General features: G+C 34.7%; 1 protein-coding gene across 1 annotated transcript in view; it reads left to right on the plus strand.

Moving 5' to 3' along the window:
* Nucleotides 1–1,134: 1,134 nt before the first annotated feature.
* Nucleotides 1,135–19,673, plus strand: part of LOC133516497 (uncharacterized) — a 142,168-nt gene continuing 123,629 nt past the window's right edge. Inside the window, exon 1 of the mRNA XM_061849484.1 lies at nucleotides 1,135–1,750. The gene's annotated coding sequence lies outside the window, so the exon portion shown is untranslated. The remainder of the gene's footprint in view (nucleotides 1,751–19,673) is intronic.

Here is a 19,673-nt window from a genome sequence, read left to right on the forward strand (position 1 = left end):
TTATACCTTACACGTGTGTTATTTGTTCCACGTGTAGGTATAATATATCGCACAAAAAAGAATATATATCAAAAGCAAAAATATTTTACCTGTTGCGTCAAACGATGCTCCATTAAGACGGTTTCAAGTATCTTTTGGTTGGGCTTAATTTAAATAAATAATACATTAAATATGCATATTTTACCGTTTCACATAAATATTTTAAGATGTACCACATATGGTTTCGAACTCTTAGACCAATTCGAACGTACACTGGCGTCAGGTGCATGAGATTGAAGCTAAGCGCCAAACAGAACTCGACGCTAAGCGTGACACCACTAACGTACGAATTTACAAGTGCGACAGAGAGCTCGATCGAGAGAAATGCTCAATCACTGAATGACACCAGTTACAAGTCATTCTGATATCAGTGTATGTTCGAATTGGCCTGCGTTATATCATTTAATATTTATCATTCACTTTTTAGCTAACGCGAGGTAACCGGTCTAAGTCCAGTAATGCTTAGTTTCCTCTGGGTCGAAAGGTCAAATGGCAACCGCTTTCCTAAAATTTAGTGTGCTAATTCTTAGGCTTAGGGTTGTCTAAAAGGACCCCGGAATCCTTTCTGATGTAACCCGGAAAGTACTATTTATTACAGTTTATTCTAACACATTCACTAGCTAGCTAGCTAGCCGGGTTCTCTGTTGGTGAGTGCTTTTCACTACATACGGTTTTTCCCATGTTATCGGCTACGCTCGTAGCGCGTAGCTCGCGCTAGCAGTGAATGTGTTAAACGATAGTAAATTCTTAACAAAGAGATGAAATGGTACCTTTCACCTGAGTTACTCGTAAACACTCTACTTTTCGTTTCGAGTACGAGGAAAGTAAAATACATGTGCATTTAAAAACACACGGCTAAGTTTAAACTTCAGTTGTATTTTTGAGGGTACTTTCAATTAACAATTTAGGTAAAAATATCGTTATATATGGAATTGGGAACTAATTATCAGAATGGAAATAAACTAAAAAAAGTACTTAGAAAGAAAAGTACTACAGTACTCTAGAGCAGAAACGTAAAATTTTCTGCATGCTTTTTAGAACAACAACGACCCACTGTAATAGCATGAGAAATGAAAAAATAAATGTAATGTTACCGTGTTATTAAAGAAAATTCCGTACTTAGTGTGAAACAAATAATACTCGTATACTTGTAAACAATTGCAAATACAATTGCCTACACATTGTCAGTGCTCAGTTTCATCCGTCCGAGTTTGCAAACGAAAAACATTTAAAACCCCAACAAACAATCACCCAAACGTAGCACTCCACCTTTCAGTAAAGCTAACCGTTGCATCTGACATTTGTCAGCTAGAAACAACAGGGAAAGCACTTTGTCAAAAAACTCATCAAACTTCATTGTCATCGAAACGCAAACGCTGACTCATTGACAAACATGCTCCACGTCGAACCGAATCGGCTCCCGTATTTCACGTATCTCTATAGATTTCGCGATCCGCCCTCTCTTTCTACCGCCCCGAACAAACACTAGTGCGTTTCCATTTCTCGACGCGGTCGGTCGTTTCGTTCCTCGGCGATGGAAGATCGCGATTTTTGAATTCCGAATGCGTGCGTGATTTTTTAAAGACATCGCGGGAAAACTTTTAGTGGTGTGGTTTGTGTTTTTTTTTTTGTTTTGAATAGTGTTTGACTTTTAACTGTGGATGATAAGTTAGTGATTTGTGGGATGTGTCGTGATTTTACTGAATCCAAGGTAGGTTTGATTTGTTATTTTATTGACAGTAAATAAAAATAATTAATTTAATGGTAGGTTTAATTTCAATATCTATTCAAGGGAAGATATTACAGCATTCGTTTTTTTTCTATAAAGACGCATTAAATAACTTCAACCTGTATTATTAATAAATTATTATAAAAAATATATTTATCATATTAATCGTCACATAATTATTTTTATATAACAAAAAAAACAGGTCCTAAAATATTGTATATATTTTTATTAGATTAAAGGAGGGCTTTTAGGACTGATCTTTCTTTTATTTAATTTTAATAAAAAATGTTAGTCCTACTTTAATAAAACATAGGTAGCAGATTAGGTACCTACTCGTATATATGATAATCCCTATTGTCATAATAATCGTAAATATTGACAGTAGTTAAAATAAATTATTTCACACCATGAACGAAATAAAGGACCAGAAAATTATCAGTAAAACCTAGACAGCAGTAATTTTTGACACAGTTTATATTTAATAAATTGAATAAAACTATAAAGAGTAGATAATTGGACGGAGACATGTTCTATTTTTCATACAAATTCCTAGTGGCTAATTATTTTGACAGTCCAAAAACGAAACTGATTTCACTAGGCAGGATTTTATATAATGATCACCGTTTTTACCCGACTACAACAGGGAGATCATTTTAGCAGTGTGTGTATGTGCGTGGGTATATTTGTGGTATGTATTTCACCATAGTATTAATACTAATGAACCAAGTTTCGTAAATCAGTTCGATTTGTTTTTTAATGCAAGTGACATAGACAAGACAATTCCTATGTTTAAAAAAAGTATCGCTCGCAGACGTACAAACGTGTTAATAAAGTTAGACTAGAAAAATTGTAGTAGGATGTTGTTTTTCAATCATCTTATTGAATCACTGTGTCTTTTAATTAGATTTTGTGATGACCCTGCGATGAATTTGGATATTTTATTTTTGTATAAATTAAGCAAGTTGACTGTCATCCGCATGAATTTGTGAAATTATATAAGGTACATAAATCCTAATTACCCTTATATGCCGAAAATACAGCAATATAAATAAGACTCATTATATTTGCTTGATGTTATCGTTAAGGCGTAATTTAGAAGTTATTTTTTAATTTACGGTTGGCAATTTGCTAAATTAAAATCTCCGAGAATATATAACACCCGAGTGGCTTTGAACTATGTAGCTCGTATTTTTGATATTTAAATAGGTAGATTTATATTTTTAGATATTTTTTATGATATGCTTGTTATTCAAAAATAAACTAAACAACCCTGACACTATCAGTAGTAAAGACATTGTTTTAAGTAGTAAATTTTATTATTTAATTTAAAGGGGACATAAAATGACAATATACAGTAAAATTATTAGTACTTACACCTATTCTAAAACTTAAAATAAACTTATAAATAAAAAATGCTCCCCAGTACCCCTAGTGTAAATTTATTCGATAGCGAAACGTGACGCACGCGTATGCGTTAAGTCTCATTTTGTATGGGATTTTGAGTTTCCAAAACGTTCCGCTTGGCGCGCGGTTTCTAAACTTAACGCAAACGCGTACCTCACGTTACGGTATAGAATAAATCTACACTATTAGGGGTACAGGTCACTATCATCTGTTATGGTACCCAGAAGACTGGCGGTAAATTATATTTCTATGTAAATTATTGTGATTGAAATGACATGAATGAAAATTGGAATAGGTTGAAGGAATGAGAATATTAGTAATGTAATTCTTACTAATAGTGAACCTTGTTTCAATCAAATTAGAGCCATACACCAAATAACATATGATTTGTTGCTTTCTCAAACAAAGTAATTTCGTCTCAATTTGTTATACGTCAAGGTCCAAATTGAAAATAGGTTTATTTGGATGCCGTGGGCCTTACGAGGTTATTCATAATTGGAGCACTGATTACATTTACTGAAGTTACATGTACGTTTTTAATGATACAGGCATGTTAACTGTATTTAACCTATGTTATTTTTTGCCTTCTCCATATAAAGGTAGTCCTCATTTCCCTCTTTGGTTATTGATTTATTGGAAAATATTTTTACTTAATTTGATGTATATTAACCATAGCTATGGCTACGTATGACTTTTTTTAGATATTTTGATTATTGTAAAAATTTGGAGCGTGAAACCGTTTTCATACAATTTTTTAAAAGCTCCTAACTTTTATAATAATAAAAAAAACGAAAAAATCAAACGTCCCCTACGTTTGATTTTTTCGTTTTTTTTTGTCAGTTCATAGTTGTGGTAGATTTACATCAAATTGTGTCAAAATATTTTCAATAATGTTAAGAGACCATCAATGTGCTCACTAACGCCACTGCTAAATAATTGTTATTTTTAAATTTAACGATAAATATTAAAAAAAGGGGGCCGCTATTTACTGTATTTTGTATTAAGGTACCTTTTGAATACATCATAATAGTTTTTACGTTGCTGGATTCGTCAATCTAGGCGTCCAAAGTTAAAACGGCCGTTTTTGTTTTGAGTTCATAGATCGACGAATCCAACAACATAGAAAATAGTTTGATGTATTCAAAAAGTACTTAAATACAAAATACAGTACATAGTGGCCCCATTTTACAATATCTATCGTTAAATTTAAACAATCACAATTATTTTTCAGTGGCGCTAGTGAGCACGTCGATGGGCTCTTAATATCCACAAAGAAATGAGAAATACGTTTGTGTGAAAAGGCGATTTCGCGGAGGCCCTCCTTTTTCGTCTTAAGGTGTCTCTTGGGGTAACAGATATGTATCGATCCTGATTTAACAATGTATTACTATTATGATCTTTTTTTCATAGTACTTTGGAGATAGTTTACGCTGATTGGTACGTGTAAAATCCCCCACACCCATATTACGCAAAAATACCAAAAATTAAAGAAAATAAATATTATCATTTATCGGAACATTAAAACCAAACTAGAGAAAGCGCTTTGTCACCTCCACGCTCGTTATATCCGTGTAAATACGTAGTAGCCTTATCTTATCTCTGTTACTATGAGGCAGCCGGTTCGGATTTGTTATTTCACTTACCCACCAAAAATGTTTTTATTTTATTTTATTGTTTAGTTTAACTTTTAGATTTTTAGTTTAAGTCATACATGTACCTACGTTTTTTGTTATAATAAGCGTGCGCTCACCGCTAAAATGTATTTTGCATGAAAAAAAAAAAGAAAAATTCTCATGTAAGTGAATATTTTTGTATTCTTATGAGAAATAAAGATCTTTAAACCTAAAATGCAATAAAATTCGTGCGGTCAAAACAAGATCAAAACAAATTAATTCAGAATTGACTTCCGTAAGTTCTCCATTTTTATACATACATAAAATAAAACGTCTTCAAGCAATTTAGGAACTTCCGTCCAAAGTTCAAAATTAATGGAGCATCGAAAGGGGCATCTGAACAATTTGTCCAACATGTCGGGTTACGGACGGCACATGATTACTCAATGTCCTTTGTAAATGACATACTTACAGATTGTACTGAAATAGGGTACCGGTCAATATCATTTTTTTCGACTTCCAAAAGGTAGGAAGGTTTATACGAAAAAGGAAACAGGGGGAATGGCGTTCACATGCCGATAATTTTGCCAGTTTATTACGAGAAAAGTAAAGGAAGCGCTGCTGGCCTAGCGGTAAGAGCGTGCGACTTTCAATCCGGAGATCGCGGGTTCAAACCCCGGCTCGTAGCAATGAGTTTCGGAACGTATGTACGAAATATCATTTGATATTTACCAGTCGTTTTTTGGCGAAGGACAACATCGGACTAATCCCAATAGGGCCTAGTTTACCCTCTGGGTTGGAAGGTCAGATGGCAGTCGCTTTCGTAAAAACTAACGCCTACGCCAATTCTTGGGATTAGTTGTCAAGCGTCAACCCCAGGCTCCCGTGAGCCATGGCAAAAATGCCGGGACAACGCAAGGAAGAAAAAGATTAAGAGAAAAGTAAATATATTATAAGTTTAATTGTTTATCTAATCATTAATTAGAAATTTAAACACAAACCATTGTATTTTTTTTATACGCAGGAATAAATTAATCGGAATCGGTATCTTACTTTAATTAAGAATGTTTCAGTTTAGCGAAATTAACAAGTTTTTGAAACCCGATAAATACCTAATATAAGAAAAAAGACAGGCAAATATCCAAGACACCCGTAACTTTTGGTGTTTGTCAATTCCAGCACGCTAAATACAATTATAGCTTCGAGAATTTAATTCTTTGACGTTAATAGTATATAGCGAGTAGAAAGGAGCACCTGGACACTAATTACACATTAGAATAGCGTGCCGACTGCCGGTCAATATCACTTTCCGAATTCGAGAATATGCTACATTTATTTCGACTTACAAAAATAGGAACGTTTATACGAACAATAATCGTAATGTGAATTCTAACTTGAATTATGTTTCAGTTTAGCGATTTTAAGTAGATTTGGAAGCTCGATAAACATACAATGTAATGTAAACAAAAAAAAATCACCCAAACCACGGGGCCCGCCGTGTACAACAACCTGCCTGACAGCATCACCGGCACCTCGAACTGGGGCAGTTTTAATTAAATGTCGCCTAAAACGCTGGCTTGTTGAGCACCCGTTTTATGAATACGAAGAGCATCTAAATTTACACAAAACGGATGTCAAGTAATTCTTTTTTTATTAATATTAAGAATTTTATATTTATTTCAAATTGATTTTGTTTATTTGTTAAGTGCCCACCAACGTGCTTACTAGCGCCACTGGAATATAATTGTAATTGTTTAAATTTATCGACAGATATTTAAAAAAGGGGGCAGCTGCGTACTTTATTTTGTACTTAAGTACCTTTTGAATACATCAAACTAGTTTTTATGTTGCTAGATTCGTCGATCTATGAACTCAAAACTAACTTAACTTTGGCCTAGATTGACGAATCCGTATAAACTATTATTATTTATTCAAAAGGTACTTAAATACAAAATACAGTACATAGCGGCCCCCTTTTATAGATAACCCCCTTCCCCCTTCGTTAAACTTAAATAATCACAATTATTGTTGTTTTGCACTGCCCAATAGTCTATTTCTTGCCACCGGTTAGCTATCTGAAGGTTGTCTGGAAGAGATCGCTTTATAGCGATAAGTCCGCCTGTTGTTACCTACTAATTTAAGTCCTGTCTTTGTTTGTAATATGAGCTTTTCTTTAGTAGTGCACAATAAAGAATTTTATTATTATTATTATTTGTATGTCTCTTACAAATTCTCGGGACCATGGGGTCCCGGGCATTTTGAAGGCGTGCGTGGGGCCGAAGCCAACACGTAGAGGCCCCTTGTAATAAGACAATTTACTCTAAAAGTAATGTGACACCAACTATTATTATTATTTAGCAGTAGCGCTAGTGAGCACGTTGGCGGGCTCTTAACGGCATAGTTAAATAAATTTCATTTTTATAACTTGAAAATTAGCTTTATAAATAAATTACTTAAGACTTAAATAAGACGGACAGACACCCAAAAAAAGTTAAACCCATAAATTTTGAGCCAACTACAGCACGGAACGGTAAATACCAATTACTTTTAGTAATATCTTTGACACAAATAATATAGCATATAAAGGAGCATCTGGACAATATGTTCAAGATGTCAGACTGCGGATGACATATGATCACTCAATGTCTTCTCCACAATGACATACTTACACATTACACTGGATTAGGGTACTGGTCAATATCAATTACCGACTTCAAGAATTTGGTACACTTTTACCGACTTCCAAAAAGTAGAAAGGTTTACAAGAATAGATGCTTGTAATAGATGTACTTAGAGACAATAGCTAAATGTAACATCTACTGATATGAAGCGAAAAAAATAGTAACTATTTAATATTAACGTAACACTGCATGCACTGTTAACTGTTAAGTGTTAAAGATTATTAATTCTTCATGAATTTATCAATGTCAATGCCTCCCGGAGCCTTAAGCTCCAGTGTTGTAAAACTTAAAAAAAAATGCTCTGAATAATCTAACTAATCGTACCTAATTAATAAGTGGTGAACGGTGTTGGTCACACATACTGTATACAGTGTTTAAAATACTTTATATTTAAACCTTTCTTGTAGTGACTGTTTGTTTACCTAAATAAATTAAAAAAAAAAGAAAAAAAAATGCTTTAATGGAGTTTTACGTTAAATAATTTAAATCTTTGCTCAGTAATAAATAAATAAATATATTATAGGACAGATCGAACTAGTTTCACAAAAAGCTGAGTATGGTATAGTACCCACAACACAAGCCTTATTAAGCTTACTGTGGGACCCCGACCGTTTGTGTGATATGTCTTATAATGTTTATTTGTTATTATTCATTTATTTATTTAAATACTTATATACGTCGAAAATATCCATAACTCAGGAACACATAGGTAGATCTGTGTAAAATTGTCCTAATTAATACATTGTTTATAAGTATTCTTATAAAAAGCTTACGTATATTTTATTCCACTGCAGTGACGAAGGTACGAAACAAATTTTGATGAATGAGGTGTCACTCGATCCATTTTATGTCACCGTGGTATTAGCTATTTATGTCTTCAATCGCGTTCCAAGAAATAAGATGTTTTATATAAAAAACTAATCCGTAGTAACGTTATTAGGACATTCTTAGGGGTTTTCTTAATTTAGCCAACTTAGTTATTTATTTATTAAAGTATTATTATGTTGAATTATATGTATATCGGCACTGTCCGTTCAATGTTGTAAGTTCATAGTTTCCTGCTACCAAAAGTTTGTCTGGAAGAGATCGCTTCTTAGCGATAAGACTGCCTGACCCAGCTTTTAAATGTTTTTTTATTTTATTTCCTGCCTATTTTTAACTTTATGGTGCAAAATAAATAATATTTACTTACGTACTTAGCTTGCGTAGGTAAGAATAATAATAAGAATAAGAATAAGAAATATTTATTAGCACAAAAGTTACAAAATTTAGATTAATATTTAATTATACTCACAGAAAATTGCGCTAAAAGGTCTTCACTCAGCTTGATGTCCCGAAGTTAGTCTTACGACACACTACGGGACGCTGGTTTTCAGTGAAGCCTGGTAAAACTAAAACTAATTATAAGACTAGAACTAAACCTAGAACTAGAACTAAAAAAAAAAAACTAGATGCTACCAATATCCAAAAAAATATACTTAACACAATAAATATACACAGCATTTGTAACAAAAACATAGAATTCGAATACTTACTAATCTTTTAATGAACATAAAGAACAAACACAAGAAATAAATAAAAATAAAAAATCAGAAGATTATTCTTAAATTAAGGTTCTTAATTTATATATATAAACCCATATCTTAATTAATATATATACTTGTTGTGTCTTTGTGTGTGCGTATGTGTGTGAGTGTATGTGCACGGTTGCCTAAGTACTACACTTTTGTTTATCCAGCAGAAAATTTCTAAGCTTAAGTTTAAAAGAAGCGATCGACAAACAATTCCGTACTGGTGGCGGTAAGTCGTTCCAGCACTTCGTGGCAGCAAAGCGAAAGCTGCCACGAAAGGCAGCCGTGCGGTGTATTGTGCGGTGTGTAAGACGTGTCGCTTGTCTAATAGCACGCCGGGAAAAGTTAATTTTATCGTAAAGGTAAGAGGGTTCTCTATTTTTTATAATTCCGAAAAGTAAAGTCGCAAAATGGAGACATCTACGGGAGGCCATGTTCATAAGATCATATCGATTTAAATAAGGAGTGATGTGAGCACGTCGAGGAATGGGAAAGCAGAAACGGGCACAAGCGTTTTGAATGCGTTGTAGCATTCTCTTAGTTCGCGCCATTAAGCGTCCGCAGAGTACTACATCCGCATAATTAAGTTTTGAAAGTATGAGTGCCTCGCACAACTTAATGCGCATGTCGACAGAGAGACACTCACGGATTTTGTAAAGCACCTTGAGACGATAAAAACAGTTGCGCATTGTTTCCGAGATATGTTTCTCAAATCTCAAAGAATCATCCATTAGCAGACCTAAATTACGAGCCTCTACAACTCTCTCTAGAAAAGATCCTTTTAATGTAACTTGAGGATTTTGTCTTGCTATCATTTCGACCTGTTTCTTTGTCCCTAGCAACATGAATTTTGACTTAGACGGGTTTAATTGTAAATTATTCTGGTCACACCAGTTTACTATATTGGATAAATCTTCGTTAAGTTTTTTTATAGCTACGCTGGTGTCACTTGCCTTAAAAGATATGTATAATTGAATGTCATCTGCGTACATTTGATAATTACAATTTTGTATATTAGCAACTAGATCTGCACTATACAAACTAAACAGGATGGGTCCCAGAATCGAGCCCTGTGGAACACCTCTAGTGACAGGTAATGTGTTTGAGATTAACTCTGTGCCATCCTCACGACAAACTTTGACATACTGCGTGCGATCGCTAAGGTAACTATAGAACCATCTCAGAGCCAAGCTGTCAAAAACATAGAAGGCTAATTTGGATAAAAGTAGGGTATTGTCAATCGTGTCAAATGCGCGAGAGAAGTCAAGTAACACCAGTATTGTTCCCTCACCAGCGTCTTGTGCAGCTAGGACATCATCAACTACATCTATCAGCGCCGTAGTAGTGCTGCGGCACTTTCTGAAACCAGACTGCTTTTTCGGCAGGATGTTATTTTCTTCAAGATACTCTGTCATTTGAACGCAAACAACTTTTTCCAATACTTTTGATACCACAGGAAGTATGCTAATTGGACGGAGTTCTTTGATGTCATTAGGATTTGGGGTTTTTGGAATAGGTTTAATAACCGCCACTTTCCACTCGTCAGGGAATATGCAAGTCTCTAGAGATTTGTTGACTATAGTGGTTATAGGTAGGTAGCGTACACGACTTTCTACAATTTTATGTACGACATGAATAGTGGTACATAAAATTGTAGAAATTCATCGAGGGCGCCACTGAGCTTCTACAGGCAACACATGATGCAAACATCCATCACCTTCTGTCACATAAGGGCGTCGTTTACTTTTGTTTGACATTTGGCATTTACATACGTATCGGATATTTTAATGTGACATCGAAACTTTACGAGTACAATAGATAAATTAGACCAAAGTACTAGGTACGTCTGCATTGATGTTTTGATTTATTAATAAAGATATTTATTAAGAGGTACTTATCCATCACTTGGATACTCAACTCATCTATTAGAGGTCGTCGCTTGAGCAGATCATTCATAAACATCTTTAAATCCGATCACAATCCGCTAACTTTACCTATTTTATGGCCAAGCGCCTTTAAAACACGTTTTATGTTATCGTCCGAGCTTAACTACGTTATTTTTATTAATTTTATGCTTATAACTAGTTTAACACAGAAATTTTAAAATAAAAATATTATTTAAAAAAATGTGTCATTAAAGTCATTGTTGTGATATGGTTCAGACAAATCAACTGGTGTTGCCACTATATATTTCGCCTTTCGTTTTATTTTATTTAAATTCTACAATTTTGAGTTGCACTACAAGACTGACACCGACAACCAATTTCTCTTCTTTACACTTACAAAATGTTCGTTAAGTAACTTAGAGATTTCCCAGAACTTAGCATTAATATTCCCGGAAAAAGAAGAATCGGGGACAATTTGGTCCCTAATGTCGGGCATCGGACGACAAGTGATTACTCAATGTCGGGTGTTCTATTAGTATGTCACCCTTATACCTATGACAATATGGTTCCGATCAAACATATACCATGTTCCACTTGGATTCAGATTCAGATTTTTTTTGTTTCTATTATAACATTAAAATATAAAATATGTGTACCACAAAACAAAATATTCGCCAAACTGCGAGACAGTTTGTTGGCGATACATTTGTTATTGATTGATTTGTTATGGTTTTATACTGGTTTTTACGACCATGAAGAACACATATCTGCTTAATCGTTTATAGGTATTCAGAGTCTCTTGGTATTTAATCGAGAACAGTTCAAAGTCAACTCTGAATTGTCATTTTTTTGACATTTTTTAATAATTTGTTAAACGAAATAGTGAAAATGTTATAGTGTGTTATATATTTATAATCTACTTGCAAATCCCTTTCATTTGATATCCCACACCATTCCCACACGGTATGTTTAAAAGAAAAAAAAACAACAGGTTGCACTCCGGGAGTGCCGGCAGAAGTGAAAACTTGAATATTAACGTTGTGCATTTTTGATATTTTGGAATGGTTAGGGAATAAATTTGCAGCACGAATTGCTTCAATTATCAGTATAAAAGTACTATCATTTATGTGGTTAAATACAATATTTTATTGCGCTATCGTACACAAACATGACAATTTATATTACATTAATAATTTAACTACTGGCTTCAATGACATTGTAACAGTTTATCGATCAGGCCACGTGTCCGTCTTACAAATTTTAAATCTGACGAATCTGTCGATCACGTGACCTGTCGCGAGTTTAACATTTATCTCCATCACAAAAAGTGCACATCGCTGCTAAAGAAGTTTTCAGTTCAAAAATCTTTGCACCGCTGAATTTATGACGTCATAGTTACAATCACCACCATTTTTTATGCTTTAATACTGAATCCATTCATACTATATATATATACCCACATCCGAAATGACGCACGGAAAATAACCTGAAACCTTATCTGCCAACCTACTATATTGAAGAATAAGGGAAGAGTGTGGACTGAACGAAGATGATGTAGTGACAAAAATTGAGAAAGGTATGTTGAGATGGTTTGGACACGTGGAAATAATGAGTGAAAGAAGGTTAACAAAGAGAGTGTATAAGGGAGAAGTAGAAGAGGGAGCTGGAAGGGGTAGACCTCGGCGGACTTTCTCTGATCGAATCGGGGAAATCCTGAAGAAAGGCCAGGTCAAGAACACCCTAAACCGACGAGCGTGTATGAGGAATGTCATGAAAGTGAAGGAAGCGAAAGAGGTATGTCAGGATCGTAGCAAGTGGAAATCCGTGGTCTCTGCCTACCCCTTCGGGAAATAGGCGTGATTATATGTATGTATGTATCTACTATATTAAATTAATTGCTACAGTGTAATTGATCTACATAGAGACATGCCTCTTATTTAATTGCTTGTTACAGAATGAGAAAATGAGTAGATACTGTTGACGTGTAGTCTAATCTGCTATGTTTGATGCTGTGTCAACACACAGGTATCATTAAGTATTTAATCATACTTTAATCTTGTTAATTAACACTTTGAAAGCGCAACTTGTATTACACATGTGAAAAGATTTTGTCAATTCTTCGCGCGTACTATTGCGAGATCAAAGGCGGGCGAAATTGCAATTCCTTACACGTCAATCACGTTAGGCAGAGATACGAGTACACATCCTTTCGGTAGGAGAAAATGCAATACCCGGGTTTTTCGTATTAGAGAGCGAATAAAATAGGCTGTTTTTTCGATTGGAAATTGAAATCGTTTAATTCGGACACAAATCCCATATAGTGTTAGTACAGTCAGCGTCAAATACTTTGTAGCAACCAAAGTAGCCAAATAGTTCGGTACACCATATATTTAGTATGGTGTACCGAACTATTTGGCCACTTTGACTGCTACAAAGTATTTGACGCTGACTGTACATACAAAAAATATTATTTGGTTATCTATACGAGGACTGATCCGAAAGTTGTTAGTTGCTTCGGCTCTACTCATGCGATTAAAATTTTATGTATACTATTGTGAGGGATTTTGAAGTACTTACTAGAGTGGTGTAAAAACATTTTTAGAAAACGCTTATTTTTGTTTTATTTTATTTCTACTTCGACGCGTCGAAGCCTAACCATCAGTCATAAAAATCAGTAATTGAGACTCCATATGTGCTGTCATTTTATAGACAGTTTTTGTAATGTTTTCATGTACCCTCAACTGGCTTAATGAGCCATTTGAGGGTAGATTTTGTTTACTTTTATTTAAATAACTAAATATACATAATAAAGTTCGTATAAATTGTAATACTTGGGTATTTTGTACTAGAGAGTGAATTAAATATGCATGTTTCAATTAGCTGCAAAAAATGTAATACTTTAGTGTTTTCTGGTTTAGTTAGTGGATAAAATATAATTTTCCTCGGAAAGGTATCATAAGGCGGTCGGCGCTTTGGCTATCATTAATAACGCTTCAATACTAAAGCAGTACCAAAGGTCCAAAGGTACTATAGGTACCTTCATTCGTGGAATTAGTGAAAGGAACCGTTTACTTAGCTGACTCTTTTATTTAAAAAAGTGCTTTGGTACATAAATTCTAAAGACAACTTTGGTCCGCTTTTTTACCTAAGTGACTAATTTGTTAGGAGGAAAGGAGACTACTGCTTCTCCATACAGATGTATGGAAGAACGTAGTGAAGTTGTATGGAAAAGCGGTCGACAACTATCGTCTTAACTTATTACTTACTATACTATCTAAATCTAAGGAGAGACTTTGCCTCATGGGTGTTCTACCGCTTGTACAATGGGCTGTGCTCTGAAGAATTGTTTGACATGATGCCCACGGCTACTGTTTATCACCGCACCGCCCGCCGTCGGCAGGGTGTTCCTCCTCACACCCTAGAACCCAAATGGTCGCGCATTGTGCGGCTTAAGAGGAAATTCCTCCTGCGGACGCTCCGGCTGTGGAATGAGCTCCCTGCCGGAATTTAACCGAGGGTCTATAGTATGAGGTTCTTCAAAATAGGAGTGTACAGATTTTTAAAGGGTCAGTAACGCACATGTAACACCTCTGGAGTCCATAGGCTACGGTGACTGCTTACCATCAGGCGGGCCGTATGGTAGTTGGCCACCGTCGTGGTTTAAAAAAATCCTCAATTTGCAAACGACATTTTACGATCGCATTTTTGTCGATTTTATCAATGAAAGCGTAAAGCCGCTGACTATATCCGATGCGATATCAAAGAGAACGGAATTGCAATTATTTTGTGTTACCCAAAGGGGAATACATTTGTCCTTGATTTTACTTACGAAGGACTTAAAAGATGGAGATCTGGTTTATATTGAAGTAAAAAAATGTAATGCATATTTATACCACGTCAATCAAGCACAAGTCACGGCCTGCCTGATACGTACTGATGATGTAAGCACACACGTTCATAAGAAGGTAGTAGTATTTTTTCTTATCTTCGAAGAAAATATGTTAAAATCAGAGTGCAGAACTGTTGGACAGAATACTAATTGTAGGTAATTTTAAAATCCTTTTAGTTACGAGTAGTGTAACGTCGAGCCCTGACCCAAATCTTCCAGATTGTTTTTTGGCGACAAACTTACCTTTTTTCGAGCAGTGGAGTGAGCATTATTAACTAGCACAAATGGGACTTAATCGCGTATTAAGTATTAAATTTACCTCCGACGTTTAAATCAGTGCAGCAGTTTTGAATGATTCACGGTTAGTTTCTCGTTTTATATCCCGGTCGATTTAAGTCTAGTTGAGAGAGGCGTAAACACCTGACGTAAATTTCATCCAAATCTTGCAATAATAAATTAAAATAATATAAGTTGCGTGCCAGCACTAGCACTGTCAGATGACCTAACAAAAACCTATTAAAAAAAAACTCTTTTAACGAAAATCTAGAAAGCGACAACATTTATTTTTATAAATTATGTGTGTTGATCAAAACCAGTTATAATTATTTCTCGCCTGGCTCGCTCTGGCCTATACAACAAGCATACTAATAATGTCCCTTCTTTGGATGTGTTTCACGACAGTGAAGCCTCATTTAAAAACAAATTATTATCTGTTGCCAACCTCAGCTATCTCGGCTAACTTAGTTACTTTTGTGTGGAAATTTTATTGTTAGTATTAAGTAGGTGTTTTGTTAATTAGTATTCACATTTATATTAAGCTCTTATTCTGAATCTTAACTTAAATAATGCATGCTGTGATTGCCTTTAAGTGGGAGATCAATTATAAATGTGCTCTTTTAGTATGTAAATTATAGTGTGTGAATTGTATCTTCTGTTGGTGATCCTAATAAACAAATAATTATATGATACTCGTATGACGCATTTCTACAATTATTTGTTTTATTTTCGTTACGTTCATAACTTTGTCGTCTTCTCAAAACTTATGAACACATGAGGTAAATATAATAGGAGTACAATATTTATAAATTAAAACACGACCGAAGGGAGTGTTTTAAATCGACACGAGTTGCTAATTACCTATACCTACAGTACATACGATTATGGCTAAAGTTTCGACATATGCACGGAAAGCATATGTACTGTAAATTAAATTCACACACGTGTATTGATTTCGTCACATGTAACGTGCCGGGAAGGAAACGGAATAGCAATTCCTTCACGTCACTCACACTGAGGGAGAGACGGTTCCTGTATCTAATCGGAAGGGAAAAAATAATGCTTGCTTTTGCGGTATTTTCTATTCATCCCTCCTCCATCTTATTCCATACTACTCTATCATTAGCTTTGGACATCCAGTCTCTGCCAGCTACTCTATTTATTTCATCTGTCCATCTCTTTCTTGGTCTTGCTCTTTTTCGTTTATGTTGTGGTCCTGGCCAAGTAGTCACTATATATGTCCATTTCTGTTTGCTCATGCGTGCTACATGACCAGCCCATCCGATCTCCATTTCTGTTGTTTGCAGTGTTCCAAAGCGTCTATTATATTGGGTGTTTTTCTGATATCCGCGTTTCGTTTCCTGTCTCTTCTTTTAATATTTAGGATACTCCGTTCCATAGCTCTTTGGCATACTTGTAACTTATTATTTATGTTATTGCTGAAAATCCAGGTTTGGCTGCCAAATAAAATATAAGGTTTATTTCAGTCACTGGTGCCACTACACGCTATATGAACATTTCATGAGTTTTTTTTTTTTTTTTTGAAGTGTGAAGCAGAGAGGCAAAAATTCAAAAACAAAACCACATTTTGAAGCCAATGGTCCCGGGTTAGAATCCCTGTTAGGTCATTTATTTGTGTGATGAACACAGATATTTGTTCCTGAGTCATGGGTGTTTGCTATATGATTATATACAGGATGATTCATGTGACGTGAGCAGGACCAAGCCTACACAATCAGTAAATGTTAAAAAGAATCTTTCTGAATTAAATAAGAACAAATGTTATTTTTTTTACTTTGATTATTATTAATAATTAATAGTCATCATCTGACTTTAAGAAACATCGTCGTAGTTGATTTAAATGTTATATAATGGAATATCGTATGAACATTTGGACAGCCTTTATGTAGGTTTGTTTAAAAGTGGTTTTTGACTGATATTTTATGAATAATTTATATTGTTTTGGTATTTTAATTAATCTAAGTATTAAATTCGTAAGATTTAACAAAAGGATTTGAGAGCATTTATGGATTTACAGCGAATTAATAGTGATATTTACTATGTTTTCATTAAAATTCGTATAATATATGGCCCAGTTGTAATTGTTCCACCTCACCTAAATAACGCTGAGAGATATAAAATCCATAGTAATATCGTTTAATTAATAAAATAAATGATGCCTAGAAAACAAAGGAATGGGGATTGGGATCGTAATAAATAAAATCGTCTAAAATCCAATGCGCATATAAAATTTAATCTATTTTATCCTAATATTGAGATAGAAACGGGCTATGTTATACAAGTGTTCGTTAACAAACAGACATTTAAAATATATACATTATTGTGGCCATGGAAATTAGATAAAAATTGTCGCCCTACACTTTTTTTATAGTTCTGTCGTAAATTTCTAGAAACTTCAGTGACTTGTCAAAGTCCTACCTATATTACCTGTTAGAAGACATATGACAGAACAAGAAAAGGGAAGTGCAGTACCAGTCAAGACTTCACGACCGTGTGACGGTGATCGGCTTTGATTTTTTTCGATAAGAATTTACTCTTGATCTCTGACAAAAATTAAACATAGATCACTAGTTACGTATTTACCACAAACAAGTTAATGGTTTACATGCTCAGTGATAGTAAATATCATCTACTTAGTTTAGAAAGTTCAGATTCGTTCAGTAAATGACTCGTTTCGATTTTGCGTTTATTGTTGCGGATTTTGTATGCTAGGCGTAAGTATATGTTTACGTCACATTATTTGGCTGTTTTTAGTGCTGTTTATAGTGACATAGTTTTATAAAATGCCAGTATATCAAAAAAAGCAAAACCTACAGACCCAGGCAACGGTAATATTGAACATATATACAAAAAAATATCAACTAGGGCCAAAATCCACAGAGGAAAATGTCGAGAACGTTTGTATGGAAACATTACCACAAATTGTTCCTCTCATAATCCTGTGCTTGTCCTATTCTTGAATTCATCAATAAAATCATAATGAAAGTTACATTGAAGGGTATAATTACAGGTTATGTCACAGCGTGTCCTTCAAACGATTTAATGAGACACCTGACAGTGTCATTATTCATTAATAGTGTCATTAGTAGTTTATAATTAGTTTGCCGTTGTGTTATATATCGGTTAAGCTATCTCAAATATCATAAATCGCCATTGTGTGGAGTGATCAAACATTATAGGGTGGAAATACGCCGACAGATATTCACTGTGCATATTGTTGATAATTTTAATAATAAAATTGTATCAAAGCCAAAAGAGATTTTTAATATGATTAGTACATTTTATTCCGGTAAAATGATTGCAGTTTTAATTTTAAATAACATTTTTAAGAGATGTCAGTTGATGAGATGTAATTTTTTTAAATGTTATTTTGGGGCACCCTGTAGGCAAATAGAAAGTTTGTTTTTTGATATTACATAAGATAATTATCAACTATTTGTCTCCAGCGGATCCTTAGTTACTTTGTACACGTAGCCAGATGAGAGCCGGACAAATTCAAAAAGCGCATTATAGTTAACATGGTGGATAGAGGACGGGGTAGTGGACATCCACCAACCCGCTGAGTGGACACAATAGAGAAGGCCTGCCAGGGATCTACACAGGAGCTTATTATTAGCAAGGCGGAAAATTGTGCAGAATGGGGAGCATTGGTGCACAAAAATAATGATCTCGTGCATGTGGTCGCGACTCTGTCATAAAGAAACGAGGAAGAAGAAGAACATAAGATAAGCGTCATAAGCCCCGTGTTTTAAGATAAGAATTTTTCTAACCTCAAAAGTAGCGGTAATTAACTTAATCTTCCGAAATGTTAGGGTTTCTATCTATGATATATAATATTGCAGTACAATATTATGTAAACGATACGACTGTAATTCAGTGTGAAGTTACTCTGATTTAATGCTGCAGGAAAAAGCTACTACTACTTTTGAGGTTATTAAGTTTCTAATCTGAAAAAATGGACTATTGTGCTCGACACGCCAATGCCCAATAGATGACACCTACAGTTACATTACTGTTGCGATATGACTGCTGCGACCTTGAAACGAGCGCTGGTTCGGTTAATTTTCGTGACGTTCGCCGCCGCATTATTGCCGCGATTATGACGTTTAATCTATCATCTATATTTATTGCCAGATACAGCGCCGATATTAACGCTGCAGCAGTAATTCAGTCGCAGTAACAATCTGAACATCACCTTGATGTTTAAAGATGGTATGTACTTGGGACAGTGACGATGACTTGGATGTCCACCTTATTATGTGTAAAAAGTGGTGCAAATCCGCTTCAACATGCAAAGATTCATAATGAAACTTTTGTCAAAAGCTATAAAGTTAACGATTTCAATAAGGACTATAACAAACCCAACTTTGGAGAACTTCGGTACTTTCAGATAATGTTTTGCTGTCAGTTCAGGGGCCGTAGGCAAGATGACAATCGTTTATCGCCAAATGACAATCCAAACGAAGAGTCACGTGTTCGTATGCGTACAACATTTGAATTTCGATAAGCTATCTTTAAGATTATCACTAAGCTAGATTCACATAAACAGCAGTTTGGCTACCAC

This window comes from Cydia pomonella, chromosome 3 (genome assembly GCF_033807575.1).
Source record: "Cydia pomonella isolate Wapato2018A chromosome 3, ilCydPomo1, whole genome shotgun sequence".
NCBI classification, from domain to species: Eukaryota; Metazoa; Arthropoda; class Insecta; order Lepidoptera; family Tortricidae; genus Cydia; species Cydia pomonella.